The following is a 19,528-nucleotide window of genomic DNA, read 5'->3' on the forward strand; positions in this document are numbered from 1 at the left end:
GCGGGATCCCCACTGTGCTGATGAATGAGTTTGGAGTCGAGTGTGCATCACCTTGGATATCAGAAGTAGTGTGGGGGTTTGGGGGGATAAATAACGTGGGGAAAAACTGGGAACAACAGAGGTAAAATAAAAAACTGTGAACAATACCCAGCACACTATGGGCTAGATGTGTTAACTTTCTAGTCCTAAAAAGCGGTTTCAATTTGCAGCTCTTCTTCTTTTGACCAGAAACGTATCTTGCAAACTGACCCATGTACTAATAGGTTGGTTTTCAAAAATTAGGAATCAGAGTAGGTTGAAGTCCGACCTACTACCTAATAAATATTCATTAGGTGGGTTGCAAAATGCGACTCACTCCGATTGGCCGCAATCAAAGGGATGGTGGCCTGCAATAGTCAGCAGACCAACATTTCTGCAAGTGCTTTTAAATAAAGAAATATTTTTTAAGTTGGCTTTCTCACCCAATAAAATTGCTGTCCACTTGTCTACTTTAAGAGGCTTCCTACTCAGCAGTGGAGTACTCTGGAGAATTGATGGTGGATGCCCTGGCATCTCGTGCAAATCAGGGCCACCCGCCCTATACCCATTCCAAGAGGTCTTTCAGGGTGAGCCTACTCTGTATCAGTGCCCCTCTGTGCCTCTCCCCAGCCACGATCTCTGGTAGATTTCCTCCCCACACAGGGAGCTATTCTAGCAGGAAACTGACCCGCTGACCTAAGGGGGCTTCTACTTTAAATTATGGAAAACCGTGCCCCTATCCATAGGTAGGTGTAAGAATCTCCTTGAAAGATGAGCCAAGAAATGCTTTGTATGCCCAATCATAATGCTATATTGTTGAGGTCATGTGATTAATGCAAGTGATAAAGGACTGCCAGATTAAAATAAAGATATCTGATATTTTAAATAGTGAAAGATGGAGCCCGCATGTATGTGGGTGTAAGAATATTCTTATAAATTATGTCTGTCAGTGAGACTTACAATTGTACCTCTCTAAATTCAAGACAAGTGGAGTTCATGCTTTATCAATATTGAAATGATTAATCCTGTAGTTGTGGTAATTAGACTGTATAGAAGTGACAAGCATATGGGGCTTTTTTTTTCTAAAGAAACAGGTATTAATGTAATCAACAGGAACTTGCTTGACACAAGGCTACTTTAAAAACAAGCATTGGCATAGCCAATATGTCTCGCCTTTGGGACTTTATAAGTGTTTAGCCATGCGACAGTTGATGTTGCCCCAATGATAGTGCTGCATAATTAAATACTTATAGGGTCCCAAAGGCGAGACCTATTGGCTATGCCAATGCTTGTTCTTTTTGATGCAGTTAGCAAGCACCACCACTAGGTGGTGCCAAATACTGTGTTTTCTCTTGCGCCAGAGTACATGCCTTCCCAATTCCGAGCAGCTCGTTTGAGCAGACACCATAGAGAAGATCCCCCAAAAATCTTGGCTCCTGGCCTCATAAACGCTTCAGACCTATCTGAGGCCAGACAGTAACCTTTCTGGGCTTTGGCTGGTCGGGTGAAGGGTGGCCGGGGCATAGAATACCCTTTACAGGAAGATACACCACTGTGAATCTAAGAAAACCCGCTGGAAGCACTCCAGCCTTAGATTGATATAATTGTTACTTGTAGGTTAGATGGAAGCACCCTGGTTTAGTTTACATTGAGAATGACGTTGGTCATATGACTTCACTCACAGCTACCAGATATGAGTCGCCCAGTGGGCAACTAAAATGCCTATGCTGGCATGAAATATTTTAATTCCAGATCAAATAGGATTCTTGTTCACAAATGAATGTCTTGTCACCCCATGACTGGCTGAGGCAGAGGGGAGAGAAGGATCTTTGGTGCACTGGAGGGGCACAGGGCCCTGGAACACAGAGTCTATTGTGGCAATGAGGGACAGTAGAGGTGAGGAGTACTCCGGACCCTGGGGGCAGGGGGGCCCTTGGAGCATTGATAAAGGAGAGAGAAGTTGCACCATGGAAGATTTGTACATGGCTCTGCCCATGTTGTGGCGCTGTCAGAGGTTTGAGCCTGAGGGCTCCTTGCAGCGGGATCGACAGCTATGCTGTCGGAGGATTATTAAGCCTGTAAACTCTGTAAAGCAGCGGCCATTGCTCTGCTGTCAGATTGAGCCTGTTGGTTCTGTGAAAAGCATAACCACAGGCGTAGTTCACATTGTCACTTGTACCAGTCCTGCAGGAAGGCACTACGGTGGACAAAGTTACATTTACCCAGAATTCAGTTGCTGAGCAGGGCAGTTTTCACTTCAGCTCTGCTTGAGCCTGTAACATCAACATGCACGAGGCACGGATCTGCTGTCTGAAACACGAGCCTTTACTGCGTAGCCAGACGCGCTGATCTGCTGACAGAGGTTCAAGCCTGTAAGATCTGTGCAGACAGTGGTGCATCTCTGGGGTCCGAGGATCGAACCTGACAGGTATGTGCAGATGAGGAACAGCTCTGCTGTCTCAAACTTGAGCCTGTAAGATGTGTGTAGCCTGGGGCACAGCTTTGCTGTCTGATGACTGAGTTTGATATGTGTCATGTCGGCCTCATGACATGAAAAATACAAAAAGCGGACAGTGACTCAGAGGTTTTGCATACTTGCTATATGTACACTGAACACAGAGTAAACGGAAGCCAGGCAGACATTTAAAAGACTCACAAACTATGGAAGGGAACCCAAGTAGGGTTTTTACAAGTTGAAAGTTGAGTGTCCAGTTCTCTTATCCGACTTTAAGATATCCACGAGGGAGAAGAATGAAAGAACTCGATTTTAAAATAAGAAGACATTTTTTTTCTTTAGACTCTCTTTTGTTCAAGAGGGTAGTTTCTGCTTTAATTGTGCACTTAATAAAAGTCCCGCCAGAGCAATGCATGCGCTGGCTCAGGCGAGACCTAAAAATGCTAATTGTTAATTGTCTCAAATATCATTTGCTTGATAAAGTTTGTTTGAGTTCAAATGTGGGTCGGAGTAAGTACCTTTTAATTATGTATTAGTCTTGGACAAAGTAAGTTATTGCTATTTAGAATAAGTGAGATATAGCACAAGTAAGCTGATTAACTAGATAATATAAACATTGGGCTACTGTAGACCTAAACTAAATAGTGTGAATCTCCCTAGAATGATTGTACGTTTATGTTACAAAAGGGTGAATGAAATAAGTCCCGGCATTAGTTTGAAATTAATAAAAAAAATGAATAAAGACAACTCATACCGCTATGACATTTATTTAATAAAGTTAAATTGCACTGGTGACTTACCTTACCAACAAACATTGATCAGGTAAATATTTTTTTCTGATTGCTTATTAATTTTAGTCCATCATAAAGTCCCTATATTGTCTCGGCTACTCAATTAATGCTTTTGATTCCCTGGTACTACCAGTAAGTCTTTTAGCAAGAAAGTTGTGATTGCCGTTTATAAATCCACTTAGGAAGGATCTTACAAGTTTAGAAAGTCAAAAGCACCAGTAATGTATGTCTTGGATTAACAGTATAATACAGTTTTGGTAAAAAAACATCGAGACAATTCAGAATAGTGATCAACGCCAAAAGCCCTGAACGAGGCACTCAAAATCAGCCATTTTCCACTAAAAATCTTTGATGACATCCTAACAGAACTAGCGAGGGCAAAACTAATTACAGTTCGAAATATGAAAAACGGGGTTTGGCATGCTGAGTTAGATGCTGACAATATTTGACACTCCTTTGGGCGACATGCTGTTTTAATGTATATGGCTATAGGTTCTTCATCGTAAATTAAATCAAAATTAGGAAAACATGGCAGGTATTAAAATCATTGTTGATGCCTTAGTGTACAAAGATACAGAGCCAGGAAGTAAGTTGTTAAGCTAACACAGATCTGGGTTGATCCAAGATAATTCTGAAATACATTTCTGCTGTGGTAAAATGCTGTGTACACTTTGGACAGGTTCTGACAAATACAGAGTATCACAAAGAACCAGGTAAAGTGAATCTTATTAAGGACAGTTTGAAGGCTAACATATGTTAAGAAGGTCTCACCAGGCGTAGTATCCCTAAGTAGCAGGAAAAACAATCCAGCAACTGAAACAGAAAGATCCTTTAAGGAAGTGGCCTGATGCACATGAAGATGCATTTTAGCAGATAATGGACAGGATGAAAAGCACTTCAATATTCGAATATTACTCCCAGCACAGCGATTAGAGATTTTGGGGCACGTGCATAAAGAAACTGTTTTGCGATTTCCAAATTGCAAATCTTTGCGATTCGCAAATAGGAAATCGCAAAACGGAATGCATGAAAGTGTGTGGAACACTTATAGCGATTCCTAAGGGATCGCAAATAACCTACCTCATGAATATTATTGAGGTAGGCCACAATTTTTGACCCCCTAGGAATTGGAAAAATTCAGAGGGATGGCGGCCTGCTGCGCTCAGCAGACCACCATGTCTGTGATTGCTTTTAAATAAAGCAATTTTTTTAATGCAGCCTGTTTTCCTTAAAGGAAAACAGGATGTGTTTCAAAAACAAAAATAAAAAGTTTACTTTTCATTTTTGAAGAACAGGCAGTGGTCCGTGCCTGCTCTTAAAAAATGATTTTACATTCACAAAGGGGAAGGCTCCCATTTGCGAATGGGTTATCATCTACTTGAAGTAGGTAGTAAAATGCGAATGTTTTGCGGCCGCATTCACGGTCACAAAACATTCATGCATATCATTAGGATTCGCTATTTGGAAGGTCGCCCTAAACACGCCCCTTCCAAATAGTGAATCGCAAACCCATTTTGCGATTCGGTAACAGGATACCGAATTGCAAAATTTTGTTTGTTGCATCAGAAAAGCTTTTTTTGTGATCGCAGACGGGCCGATTCTGCGATTTGGCCGGTTTGCGAGGAGAAAAATGCTTGATGCATCTGGCCCGAAATGTGATGGGTTGGAGCGATGCACTTGCAAGAGAAACAACCCTTAGCCTTTGGAGTTCGGTAATGACAGTGAAATGACAGACTTAGAAAAACTATGCTCACGGAAGGGCAACATTTGCCTGGCTGCATACATTTGATTCAGCAGAACTGGTATATTACTAGATGGCAGGTGATTTTCAGTTGCTTGACCTAGATTCTGGAACTCACCATCTTTGTTGCCCTCAGATCCTCCTCCACTTCAGCATCAAGTGAAAGCATGCCTATTCCAAGAACACACAACCTTTTATTTACTTGTGCATCAGCCTCACTCGTATTGATATGTGGGCTATCCAAAAGCAACTAGAAGTGATTCAGTATGCAATGTGTCCTACACAGAATCGATCTATAAATATTGAACATTATGTTATTCACATTCAATACCTTTTAAAAAGGTAATTCTGGAACATTCCAATTACTAAGCCATAGCGATATTCAAATCAGCAAAATTATTTTTTTATAAACTATTATATATAGTGCTTCTATTTTTATCTGGAACAGTATAAATATTTGCAACGTTTCACAAATACTGGAATTAGACATGTCAACTCCACATGTGTACATAGTTAACGTTGGACTTGGCCCTCTGTGCAGGGTCACCCCCAAAAGGAGTGCCTTCACCACTCCTGTTTTCTGAGCACATTTGTGTTGGCTTTTCGGACTCTGTGCACTTTACCCCTGCTACCCAATGCTAAAGTGATTGTGCGCTCTCCTTTAAGTATGGTGAAATTGGCTTACACCAAATCGGCAGATTTAATTTACTTATAAGTCCCTAGTAAAAGGGTTCTACATGCACCCAGGGCCTATACATTAAATGCTATGAGTGGGCCTGCAGAACTTACTGTGCCCCCTACTTAAGTAGCGGCTTAAAACCATGTCTCAGGTGTGCTACTGCAGCCTGTGTGTGTAGTTTTAAACAGCCATTTCGACCTGGCAAAATAATTGTTTTACCAAGCCTAAACGTTCTTTTTTAATACAAAAAACTCACCCCTACAGTAGGCCCTAAATGGCCCATAGTGCTGGGTGCATTGTATTTAAACATTAGAAATGTACTTCTAACTTTAACATTTCATGGTAGTGAAAAACTCTTAAATTCGTTTTTCACTATTACAAAGCCTACCTCTCCTATAGGATAACATTGGATACCTTATTACATTAAATAAGTGATAACTTTTGATTGGGAGCGGGTAGGAAAGTTATGTTTGCTGTCTATGGTTTTGTAATTTAAAACTTTCTTTTATGGTAAAGTTGGATTTTAAGTCACCATTCTGAAAATGCAACTTTTAGCAAGTTATCTTTTTCTTATCCTAACCACCTGCAACTTGTTTCCTGGGTCACATGACTAGGTGTAGGTGGCAGTTGGCATTTGTGTACTTCTCCCAGACAGTATCCTAAAGGAGTGTCTGGGTGTGGGGAGGATGGGCCATCTCTGACTTGATAGAGGGAGGAGCCAAAACCTATCACCCTTGCACTTCAAAGGCACTGACTCTGCTCACACACATAGGACTTCACACTAGGCTATTGTCTACCCAAGGGGACTGGGACCAGGGCATAGAAGCAGGAAATTCCAGACACCTCTGGTGGTGAAAATTCCAGAAGCTTCTCCCAGTTCAAAGTGTTTACAAAGTATAAAAAGGAGACCTTCATGCCCACTCTTCATTACACTCCTGGACCTGTGGATACTACTGAAGAACATTGCCCTGCTGCTTGAGGTCTGCCCTGCTTGTTTAGAAGGAAGACTGGACCTGCACCCTCCATCCCAGGCTGAAGTGACTCCAGGGGTCAGCTGTCTGACCTTCTGTTCTGAGCTACAGGGACACAACAAGCTCCAGTTTCCCTTCCGCAACTGCCTCACTGACCTGCTGCAACTGGACGTGCCTGGACCTGCCACTGGACGTTCCTGAGCCCTGCTGGCCTCTGTTAGAGTGAGTTCCTAATCCCCAAGAGGTGCTCCCTAGGTCCTGGACCCTTGGTGTGGCATCAGTTGAGCTCCTCCTTGAAGAAAAGGAGAAATCCTCAAGTTTTTTGCTCTTTGTGACCCTGAATGGGCCAGTTCATGGCAAGATCTTGTGGTCTGCCCCGCCACCAATGCAAAGCTCCAGGGAACCTGACTGTTCACGCTACAGCAACCACCAATGACGACTGATAACGCAAGATCCGCACTTCGCGCTACAGTATCGTCAGCCTGTGTTGACAACCAACGTGAATCTTCAGCAACGATCATCAGAGATACCCAATGGGATCTTTGGGCTACAGTGAAAACCGTCTGCGGCGCCCGGCCTGCTCTTCATGCTAAAGTGACGACCACCCACTACTCTCCACCTGCTCATTGCAGCCTCCTCCACTGTGAATGGAACTCTTCGTACTAGACTTTAGAAGGTAACTTTTTCAGTGGGACCAACCTGGTCCCTGTATCTAGTCTTTGCTCCATTGCAGTCAGACTGAACATCTGACTTTCACCTGGTCCTGCACGACCAGATAGCCGCGAATGATGCTTTTAGGTGCTATGCTCACCTTAAATTTTTGAAATTGCATATCTCCTGTTCTACTAATTGGATTTTTATTATTTTGGTGTCAAATAATGTATTAATTGTACTCTATTTTTCTAAATTTGTGTGGGATTTTTCTTGTGTTGTGTTTTCACTTTATTGCCGTTTGTGTGCTGTAAAAATACTTTACACATTGCCTCTAAGTTAAGCCTGACTGCTTTTGTGTCAAGCTACCAGAGGGTTAAGCACATGTTAATTTTGTGACTTTTGTGGTTCACCCTGATAAGGATTCTGGCTGTTGCTTGAGAAGGGCTCACACCCCCCCCCCCCTCAACCCGCAACCCAAATTTTAACAGTCAACAACCATTTTTGATTTAGTCTATATTTCCTCATTATAGATGTCATGTTAAACATACATAATTATATGGTACTCATGCTTGTTGGTCGCATAACAAATCTGGGATTAGGAAAAATAAGGAACACTGGTATTTAAATGCCGCCCATTTTCCTTACAGGAAATGGATCTGCATTTAAGAAAAATATATATATTGTTCTTTAAGTTTAAGAGTTGGCAGTGGTCCCCTGGGCAATTGCCCACTCCCTAAAAAAAACTCTGTTATCACTCCCAAAAATGATCCCTTTCCATTTGCCAAATGGTTACTACCTACTTTGAGGAGTTGATCACCCATCAATTGTTTGCGACCAAAATGGGGTTGAAATTCATTTATACAGAGCATCTTGAATAGAAATTTGAAAAGCACGTCCTAAACACCACTTTTCCAAATTTCTATTTGATACGCATTTCTATATCCATTTTGCAATTCGATAAACTCTTACCAAATCTCAAAATGGTTAAGTAGCTTTAAAAAACGCCATTTAATGGTCACAAACCCTGTGACTTGACGAATCGCAGGCTTTGCAACAGCTAACTGGCTTTATACATCTGGCCCTACTTGCTGTAACCATTCGTTTATTTATCTAACAATACTTTTCCAGCACTTTTTGCACTACTCAGGCCTCCATTCAATAGTATTTCAGGGGCCTACTATTTTTGCTTCTGAATACCAGAATCATACATACTTTGTGGATAATGACCATATTTGTACTATATAACCTGGGTCCCTTCACTAACACATTTTTGTGTCACAGGGTTGGGGGTGTGAGGCAATGGCATATCTCAGGAATCTTGTTTACAGACTCATCCAAACCTGGCTAAGACTTCTATGCTGACAGCAATAATGCGTTTCACGCAGTAGGTCCAGGTCAGGCCTTCATATAGGACAAGAAGAAGGATGCTTGGAAAGGTACCATGTAAATAGCTGTTACATGAAGTATAAACCATGGGTTATGTTTCCAATCTCAGAGTGTCTTTTGGTCCCTTTCTTTCACAAAGCCACCGATGCTGTGAGGTGTTACAGGGACCACCCCTTTCCTCTGTTCTTTTTAACATCTATCATGACCCACTATTTCTTTCTTCACTGACTCTCAGGTGAAAACTCAGTCCTACACCGATGACACACAGGCATATACTAATTTTCTATTAACAACAAATTTGTCATTGACCTCGAATTCACTGGAGGGAGAAAGGAACAATGGATGAGCGAGAACTTTCTCAAACTTAACACCGACAAAACAGAGGTAATCTTCTTCAGGACCCAAGGTAGATTTAACCTACTGTCACATCTTATCCTGAACATCCCGCTTCACATTTGACACCTGCCACTAAAGTTACAAATCTTGTATTTATTTTTACCCTACCCTCCCATAGTAGCTAAGTGGTAAGCAGTTGCAACCATGTCCTTGTCAAACCAAGGCCAATTTTAATTCTCATGTCTACCTTGTATAGAGCCTTCATGGCACAGGCATGGTACAGGCATCTATAAACTCCAGACTGGATTACTCCAACAGTCTCTATGCAGGCATTTTTACCGCATAGATCAGTCACTTTCAGAGGGTATGAAATGCCAACATACGTCTCATTATAGGTCTCAGGAAAAAAACTGCCCCATCAGCTAGGCACGCTCTCCACTGACTGACCCTTGCATCAGAGAATTAACCTGTTACTGAATTGCTGTCAGTCTGAAGTTGAATGCCCAGGAATAGCTCACCTACAGCTTTTTTAATCTACACTCGTACTTTTTTTTTTTTTTTTTAACAATTTTTATTGCGGAGTAAGGAAGAACAATCAGTGGTACAAAACCCAGTATACAGCCCAATGTTGCATCATATAGCGAATGCCTTCAAAGTACGTCTTACACAGCCATTCAGCCCACATCCCGGAGGCTGGGCGGCGCTAGTTATCTACATTGGGTATTCCTCGGGTCGGGCCCAACAGCACTGTCAATAATGCAGGATCACTTCTCCCCGCTTTTTCAACCTTATAACGTGGCGTCCCACACTGCTAGCCTGTGACGCTGTGCGTGGCCAACAGTGAGATCTGCGAACTCATTCCCCCCCACCCTTGTTTCCCTGTGTCCAAGTCAGTGCCCAGTGTGATCATGTATATCTAAAGTGTGGGAACACGGAGTAAATATATCTTAATGCATGTGTGTGTCCAAGGGAATCGCTGCTGGCACGCTCGACCCCATTTGTGTCGTCCCATCCTGTGTTACTTCCTCTCCCTCCTCCTCTAATGTGCTGTCCCTTAGTGCCTGCACTAGTGTTTCCCAAAGCATTGCCGCTTCCTGCGCCCTGTCATCCGACCTACGGCGAGCCATCTGGTAGCGGATCGTGCTCTCCGCAGTCGCCCATTTCAGGAATTCATTCAACCATCGTCTATGCGTCGGTGCTGACTTCGATTTCCACCCCTTAGTCAGCTCTCTCTTCGCTATGATTAAACCCATGTCTATAAATTTACTTGTCAGCTTGTTCTTTTTCGTGTGGGGAAACCAATGTAAGATGGATACTGCACTGTCATAGTGTAAGTCCCTGTCAGTAACTGCATTCAAGGTCTCTTCAATGTCCGCCCAATAGCCTTGCAGGCTCGGACAACTCCTTAACATGTGGACCAGGTCAGCCCCCTCTAGGCTACACCTTGGGCATGCTGCGTCCGCTACGCGGAAGTACACTGCGATTTTACTCGGGGTGAGGTAAGCACGGTGGAGGATAAAAAAATGTATCAATTGAAATCGCGCACTTCTAGTGCTCTTCCTGGCCCTCCGCACTAACTGCGACCATACAGTGTCCGGGATGTCTAATTGCAGGTCCGCTTCCCATTTATTCTTAAGAGACGTAAGGGGCTGTAGGGTTTCCGTGTGCATTCTACGATAAAGGCATGTTACGGCCTTAAATGTCCCTGCCGCCATCATGGTATACTGGCAAGCTAACGACGTCGCAGGTTCCGCCAGGCCCCCCTCCCAGTGTTTAGGTATGGCTCTCACCACTGCCGCATGCAGTAAGTAGTCTCCCCTTGGGAGGCCATATCGCTCCTGCAAAGTCTGGTACGGGGACAGCACCCCATCTTCGTAGAGATCACCTAACATCTGCAACCCCGCCTCTTCCCAAAGATGCAGTCCCGACCAGTCGCCGCCATGTGGGAGCGCCGTCACCATACCCAACGGAATCTCCGGAGCGTACGGGTGTCCAGTGCCGGTCCGTCTCTGCAAGCGGTTCCAGCATAGGCGAAGGGTCCGCTCCTCCTGGGAGAGCTCTCGCAGAAACAATTTCTGTTGTAGAGTAACGTATGCTAGGACATGGCGGGGTGTGCCGAAGTCCCTCCCCTGCTCCGGTCCGCGGTACACTCTCGCAACTTCCTGTGTAAAGAAATGCAACTGAGCTGCTAAGTAATAGAGCTCAAAGTCCGGGACCGCGAGGCCCCCTTCGTCCTTAGGGCGGATCAGCGTTGTCAGTGCTACTCTGCGCCTGCCCGGTCCCCACAGGAAGGACACCAACATGGAGCTCAGTCGTTTGAAGATCGCTCCGGGTATCCACACCGGGAGGGTCCGGAAGAAATACAATAGACGCGGTAGTGCCACCATTTTCAGGAGTGCAACTCGGCCCGCCGTCGATAGCAGCAGGGTGGCCCAAAAGGACATACAACCTCTCAATGAGCGGATGCAGCGGCCGACGTTACCGTCGAGGAGATCTGTCTGGTCGTGGTAGACGTATACTCCGAGGTAATTCAGGCAATGGGGTTCCCAGCGTATATTCCGGTGAAGAGGAGGGCAATCCTCCTCCTTCCGCAGCGGGAAGAGACAGGTTTTAGACCAATTCACCCGCAGGCCCGATATGTTGCCAAAATGCTCCAATAGGCACTCAGCACCCTCAATCGCTGCCCCAGCGTTGTCCAAAAAGAGGAGGAGATTGTCTGCGTACAGGGAGATGTAATGCCGCTCTCCTCTGAGGTGCAGCCCGGTGTAATATTCCCCTTGTCTCGCCCGAGCCGCCAGCGGCTCCACTGCAAGTGCAAACAGTAGGGGGGACAGAGCGCACCCCTGTCTGGTCCCCTAGCCACTTTGTACTGGTCCGATACTAAGGACCCGACTTTCACCCTTGCTCTCGCTGAGGAGTAGAGCACCCTCGTCCATTGTATGTATCCCTCCCCGAGGCCGAATGTTTGCATCACTTTGTATAAATAGGGCCATTCGAGGCTGTCGAATGCCTTTTCAATGTCGACCGCTAGCACTAAGGGGGAACGTGCCCCGGAGGGCGGAGTGTCCATCAACCTAAGTAATCTACGAATGTTGTGCGTGGTATTTCTCGTGGGAATAAAACCTGATTGGTCTTTATGGACCAAGTCTTGCATATGGGCTATCAGTCTAGTGGCCAGTACTGTGCTCAGTATCTTGTAGTCGGTCGTCAGCATAGACAGCGGTCTGTAGGACGCGGGGTCCGTACTTTCCCTACGTGGCTTTAACAATGGGATCATGACAGCTTCACTCATCGATCGGGGGAGCTTGCCGACGTTTTTGGCCTCATCATAGATCGTCTGGAGTCTCGGGGCTAGAAGATCTAAGTATTTCCCATAAAACTCGATGGGCAATCCGTCGATCCCCGGCGTCTTATTACGCGCCATTCGCTTTACTGCCCCCCTAATTTCGGCCAAGGCTATTGGGCCTCCTAGAGCGTCTGCTTGTTCCCGTTCCAGTCGCGGCAGCTGTAGGTCAGATAGAAAAGCGTCCTGTGCCTCAGTATGATCAATCAGCTCCGCTCTATACAGCCTCTCGTAGTACGACCTGAAGCAGTTTAGGATTGCCGATTGCGTGGTGTGTACGTGGTCCCCGATGCCCTTTAAAGCCAAAATCGGCTGACTATTCCGAGTAGGGTTCGCCAGCCAGGCCAGGAGTGATCCCGTTTTGTCTCCCTCAGCCAGTGACTTCGTGAGGTATGCTCTGTAATCAAAACTACGAAGGCGCTCCATCTCCACCGCCACCGCCTCCCGTGCTCCCCTCACTTTCTCCTGCAGGTCAGGGCAATTCGGTCGATCTAATTCTACCTCACGAAGAGTGCGCTCAGCCTTGTCTAGGTCGTCAATTAGCGTCCTGCGTACCCCTGCGTATTTCCCTATACAGTGACCCCTCACCACTACTTTGAATGTGTCCCACTCTATGGCCCTAGACGAAGCAGTTCCCTCATTATCCACAAAATACTGGGCTATTCGCTCCCCAAGCGCAGCTCGGAAGGGCGGATCATCCAGCGTATCAGGCCGCAGTTGCCATGTCGGGATCTTGGGAGGTTCAGTCATCCAGTCCAGCGCCAGGAGGAGTGGATTATGGTCAGATAATGTACGTGCTAGGTATTCCGTCCGGACCACCGCAGTAACCACCGAGGGGGAGCATAGGAAGGAGTCTAGACGTACATGTAAGTCGTGTATACTAGAGTAGAATGAGTAATCCCGTTCAGTGGGGTGCTGTGCGCGCCAACAGTCAGTCAGGTTCCACGTGTTCTGCCAGTCCGATCGATATTTCGCCAGGCGGTGCACAGGCGAGGTGTGCAATGGTGGGTGCGATCTGTCTAACGCAACATTCTCCACTGAGTTGTAGTCTCCTCCCATCAGCACCGGGCCTGCAAGATAACTGGCCAGCCCCCTGGAGAGGCCCGCAAAGTAAGCCGCCTGTTCTGTGTTCGGAGCATAGACACTACAAAGCACAATGTTGCGGCCTCTAAGGAGTCCTTCAACTGCCACATACCTCCCGTTCGGGTCGATCGTGTGCCGAGTCACCTGAAGGGGTAGTCCCGCTCTAATCCAGATGAGTACCCCCCTAGCATATGCAGAATATACAGTGTAGTACAAGTGGCCCCTCCACCTACGCTGAAGCGCAATACCCTCCTTTTTGGTCAGATGGGTCTCCTGTAAGAACGCTATGTGTACCCCTCTACGCTTCAAGTATGAGTGGATCTTGTGTCTCTTTGCCATTGTATTTAACCCCCTCACGTTCCAGGACACACATTTCAACAGTCCAACATTAGCCATTGTCCCATTGAAGAACAAACGAATCACTGGCATTCAACATCCTGGACACCGACTTGACCCCTCCCCCCACCCACCCCAACCGTCTCCCCGTCCCTCCACCCCACGCCGCCCCTAGAGTCACCCCAACCTCTCTAGGCCCTCCCTCCCCCAGAACAGGACCTAACTTCAAAAGAGTCGCTCCCATCCAAACTGTGGAGCAACGCGCTCACTAAGTTCCTAATGCGTAGTCAAAGCTACGCTGGCCTTATGGGCCTCGGGGTGCGCACACTAGCTACCGGGCCCTCTAGGTGCTTTCTCCTACTCCCCCGCCCTGGCACACATAACAGTTCCTATACCAATCCAGTTGCATAATCTGCTGCTCCAGAGTTCCTAGGATTAGCAAAAGCCCCTGTAGTTCCACTCAGTACCTTGTCAAGGGTTCAGCCTTCAACGATCTCCCCCGACGTCTGCGGAGTGATCTTCGGGCCTCTGGCTCCCCCCAGTTCTGACAGTTCAGTGTCCGAGCCCGTTCCATGGTCCTCCGAGCCCGACCCCTTCTCTGAATGTAGCAGCGCCGCTCCTGACACTTCCTTCACCGCCTGTAGCGCCGCCCTCCGTTCATCTGCCGTTTGGAAGTCCGTCGGCCTTTTGGAGCCCTGTCCGCGCCCCCTATCTACACTCGTACTTGAACCCCTCATAGTCAAGCACCTCATCTGCTTTTTCTCCTAAGGATCAAAAGTTTCATTAAGGGAGAGTTCTTTACTGGTTTTTCTCTTTTAAATTCCTTACCGGCTCACATTAGGATCATGACTAACGTTGTTAATTCTGCTCTAAAAACACACCTGTTGTAGGATCCCTTGCTGAGTAGTGAGCACCATACAAATGACAGACAGAAAGGCCCACACCCACTATGGCACTGATGGAGTGTGTTCTGGAGAAGTAGATATTTATGACAAGTAATAAAATCTGACTTCCCATAGTTCAGAATTTATCAGATATGATTTATAGCACCCATTCCGAGTTTTGGAGGAATAACATGCCGTTTTTTTGCTTTCTTCACCATAATATGAATGTTACAGCGAGTACCGTATTGTTTTCTCATTTTCAATTCCAGATGGTTTAATCTGCCAAAATGTAACAGAAGGTGAGGTATTTAACACACGCTGTAATTACTGGGTACGCAAAATACAGCACAACTCGGAATTCTGATCCCTGCGCAAAAACACAGATCAACATATAATCAGGACCCTCCCCTTTAGTAAGAGAACAGATGGGAATGGCAGGACTGACACTTACCCCAGAAAGCAGACTGATTGGGCAACCAGAATTGACCAAGGGGCTGATAATGTGTTTAGGTGCTATTCATCGCAGTTAATAAATAACAATATTGCAGGTTACGTTAATATCAGGTGAGACAAATAACACCTATTACGGGTTACTGGTAACACACCGAAATCCCCATGATACGGTAAATACTGTATGCCTTCCCCCGTTACATTTTTGAAGGTTTGACCTGCCGGAATTTAATGACGGTTGAGGTATTCAACCCATCCGATAATTATCAGATGCGTTAAATACCTACCAACTTGTAATTCTAACCCATGCGTAAACAGGGAATTGCACACAGGTCGGAATACACTGCCCAACTTTTAATTAGGCCCCAAAAATGAGCCCTCGGCCGACAAGAGGCATGGAAGGCCTGAGAAATGTGCTAGATAGAAGAGAAGTGTTGTGAAACACTGAACGGAAGGGGCAGAATCCAACCTGTAGCTATTTTTAGCTTGAATGCTCAGTGGCACGTCTACTACATATCTCGTGAGGAGCTGGACAAGATAAAAGAGACCGAAGCCTCTCTCCCCTTCATGGAAGTCAGCTGGGGTCACAAAGAGTAGCAATTGCTACTCCTGATTTGCTCTTTGCTATCACCAGCTTTCCCCTTCCCTTTTCCTACCATCGGCCATAAGCTTTCAGTAGCAAGTTCATTGAAGGGCTCTGATGAGCCATGGGGTAAGAATACCGTCTTCGTGCCCCTCCCATATCCCCTCAGCAGCCTATTATTGGCCGGCCTGGGGAAAGAACAAGGGTGAAAAGGAAACTTCTTATTACTCAGCTGCTGTCCAAGGTTCTGACAGTGGGAAAGAAGAACAGCCAAAGTGACGTGTCCTTGGCTTGGAAGGCCTGAACTGATGGATGGATTTGAAAAGTTGACTCCACCAGTTTGCAGAGAACCAAATGAAGCGGGGCATTTTCCGTCAGGTAAGTGTTCCTGTTACAAGAAAGCAAGCCGCCTTCCATAGTTGCCTCTCACTGGCCCGGTAAGGTTATGGAGATGTGAGCATCTTGGCCTGTAATAGTGAAAACCCCATGTAGATAGAGTGTGACCAGAAGCGGGGCTGCTAGACCTTTTAGCATTTAAGTTTGTGGGAGAGGGAACCTGCGCTCCTAATTTAAAACGCAAAACTCGCGAGGACGCCCAGTCCTCACGTGCACCGCTCTCCTCAGTAAAGGTCACCGTGTCCCCTTGTTATTATCAAAACAAAGTTGCTCAGGCCAGAGGAGAGGGGCCTCATGAAATGTTTTTCATTTTAAATTAGTGATATCAGGGAAGCCGTGAAGTAAAGAGCCCGAAGGATGCCTTATTTACTAATTTAGGTGAGATGTAGGAGCAGCACTAGTGTCTCTAGACACAAGTGTCCGTGTCGCTGTCTGCAAGCCACCAACTAAGGCAGTAGGACAAAGTGCATTCAGGAAAAAGACCCAAAGAAAGAAAGCGACATTGTAAAGGTCACGTAGAAGCAACCGATTTTGTCTCAAAATGGTGAGTTGTTCTTTTCCCACACTGAGCTCTTTTATTTATTGTTAACTACAGATATTCACTGCTTATTGCTAGGCTGTCACGCTTTTCCCATTCATGAACGCTTAAACCTTTATGGGTAGATACCCAAGGCGAGAGTGGAGGATTCCTGAAGCTGCGCTTTCACACTTGCAAAAAAAGAAAACATATCTATTGAAAGGCAAACTACATTTCTGTGTACCACACACTAAAATGCTCTCGTGGTGTGACTAGATTGCCTGGGTATACATTTATCCTGAAAATCTGTTCCCACATTAGTTTACACCAAAATACTTCTTTCGTTGGCAGGCGTGGAATGCTTCAGCAGAAAAAACAGAACCTCATTGTGAACTCTGCCACCCGGACAGTCAGCCTTGCTACCTTTTGGGCTAACCCTGCCTTTAAATACACATCCATACTTCTTTTCATGGTAAAACGTACGGTATTACCAACGTGACTTGTTCTTCGATGAGAGCCCAGAAGTATTACATATTCAGGGGCTTATTTACAAGCCCATTGCGCCACCGGTGTGTCATGTTTTTTGACGTACCAGTGGTGCAATGGATTTACCCATATTTACAAGGCCATGTAAAGTCACCCTGCATGGCTTTTCATGGCCCTGTAAATATGGGCCCCTTTTACGCATTACTCTGTGTGAAAGGGGTGTTTCATGGGTGTTGCTGTGGGTGTTCCCACGCAACATCCATTGAACTTGACACATTCCCAGATTTGCACCATTTTGTAAAACTGGGAATGCATCAAAATCCTACGCCACCCCAGGGCAGGTGCAGGAATGGTGCAACGGGGAAAAATACTTTCATTTCTCCTAGTTTTTTTACTTTTTCTGTGCGTGCTGCATTCTGCCATTAATGATTGTTTTTAATGCAGCAAGGTGTCCCGTCTGGCTCAAAAACGATCATCGCGCAGTGCAGGGACCCTTGCAAAATGATGCAAGGGTGGCTGTGCTGGCACTTGGCAGAAAATTGTGCTACAGCGCAGGGGAAAGTATTGGAATGCGTCGTATTGTTGTTAATACAATGCATCATTGTACTTTGAAAATGACGCAGCATGGTGCAACTAAATGTCTTGGGTCTCCGCGCTGCGTCATTTTCTTGTAGATGAGGCCCTCTGTGCAGAGATCTGAGAATTGTTATTACCCATGGCTGTTTCAGTAAGGTAACCTGACCGCCTTATGGGACAGTCCTCCGTCCACAAGCAAGGAATTGCACTGGAACAGATAACGCAGGACGTTCACTCTCAGAGCCCCAATGAAGAGTTCCCCATGGACACAACACGTTCTCTCCCTGGATAGCCCTGCAAGGTCAGTAACATCAAGGTTACAGCAGAGTCTGTGAAAGAAAGGCATGAAAGGAAAGCACACCATTCATTTTCATTAATCTCACACTCCTACTTTTAGAATTTATTCCAAGCAAAACCATAAACAGCCAAATTCGCCAGCTCCTCTCCACCCTACTCTTCCTTCCGTATACTATGTGTAGTTAGGAGATAGAGGAAAAAGTGGGTGGCGGCCAGTCACTGAGGGTGGACGATGTACCACGGGTCTAGTGGCCCCATAATTGACAGATTAGAAGTCTCTAACAGGGGAAGACAAAGCACACTTTGCTCTTGTAATTGCTTCTTCTTTACTCCTTTCACCCTACCATGGCTAACCGGGTGCACCGCTCGTTATTACCTACCCAGCTCTATATGAAATCCACTCCAGGGGTCTGTCTTTCACCCATGGTCAAAGGTTCATATTCCAATGGACCCACTCAACCCTCTATTCTCCTGTAGTCGATCAAAAGAGTACAATTGATGTGGGTGACAATACAGACCAATTATTGATCAATAACACCCAGGCACCTCTTGGGTTGAAAGCACACTTTGAAAGCTTCTACTTTATTTAAACTCTCCCTCTCTACCCTCTCTCTCTGTTTAAACGTCTCTCTACCTCACCTTTCTGTCTCTACCGGTCTCATTACCTCACACTGCCTCTACCACTGTTTCAACCTGTCCTCTCTATCTCACCTCGTCTCTCTACTTCACCTCTTTACTTTCATCTCTTTCCACACTTCTCACCACCTTTCTTCCTGATTCTCTCCTCTGTTCACCTGACCTGTCTATCTATACTCCATTTCTCATTCTGCCTGTCCTTATCTTCTCAGGCTCTCTCTCTCTCTCTCTACCTTGCTTCTCTCCATACTTCTTTCATTACCTCACATCTCTGTCTGTCTACCACTACCTCTTGTTGTCTCCACGTCCTCTAGCTCACCAGTCGTTTTACTGTACTTTTGTCTCTACCTCATCACTCGTTGTACTCCATTCTTTCGCTCTCTATGCATGGGCTTTTCCCCCTATTTTTATCTCTCTGTACCTCATTCTAAAACTTACCTCTCTTTCCCTACTTACCTCTTCCTCTTTCTACCTCTCTGCACAGTCCTTTCTGGCTAACACACGTTTCTCTCTTTACCTCACACACCTTATACCTCCACTATCTCTCTGCCTTATCTCTATCGCTACCAATCTTCTCTGTCTAGTTCACATCTAGATGTTCTGTTCTCTTTACCGCTCTGTCATTCACCTGTTTTCTTCCTCCTCCCATTTCTCTTATTCAGGACAGCGCAAGGGCAAGATCTAACCGGAAAGGTGTGCAAGTAGAAAGAGAGGAGGATGGACAAGGTAGAGGAAGAGAATTAAGGAGACAAAAATCTGATTTCCCCCAATGGAATGGTGAAAATCCTAAGTGCACTGATTTGATTGCTCCTATTACAGTGAGATTCCCAGTTTTTGTATAGATATCTGGCATCAAAAGCTACAATTTCGAGTGCTACATGTCTTCTTTAATATTATCTATTAGTTCACT

General features: G+C 45.6%; 1 protein-coding gene across 5 annotated transcripts in view; it reads right to left on the reverse strand.

Moving 5' to 3' along the window:
• Positions 1-19,528, reverse strand: part of LOC144818914 (malate synthase-like) — a 388,110-nt gene that overhangs the window by 76,985 nt on the left and 291,597 nt on the right. The window lies entirely within an intron of this gene.

Source organism: Lissotriton helveticus, chromosome 2_1 (genome assembly GCF_964261635.1).
Source record: "Lissotriton helveticus chromosome 2_1, aLisHel1.1, whole genome shotgun sequence".
NCBI lineage: Eukaryota > Metazoa > Chordata > Amphibia > Caudata > Salamandridae > Lissotriton > Lissotriton helveticus.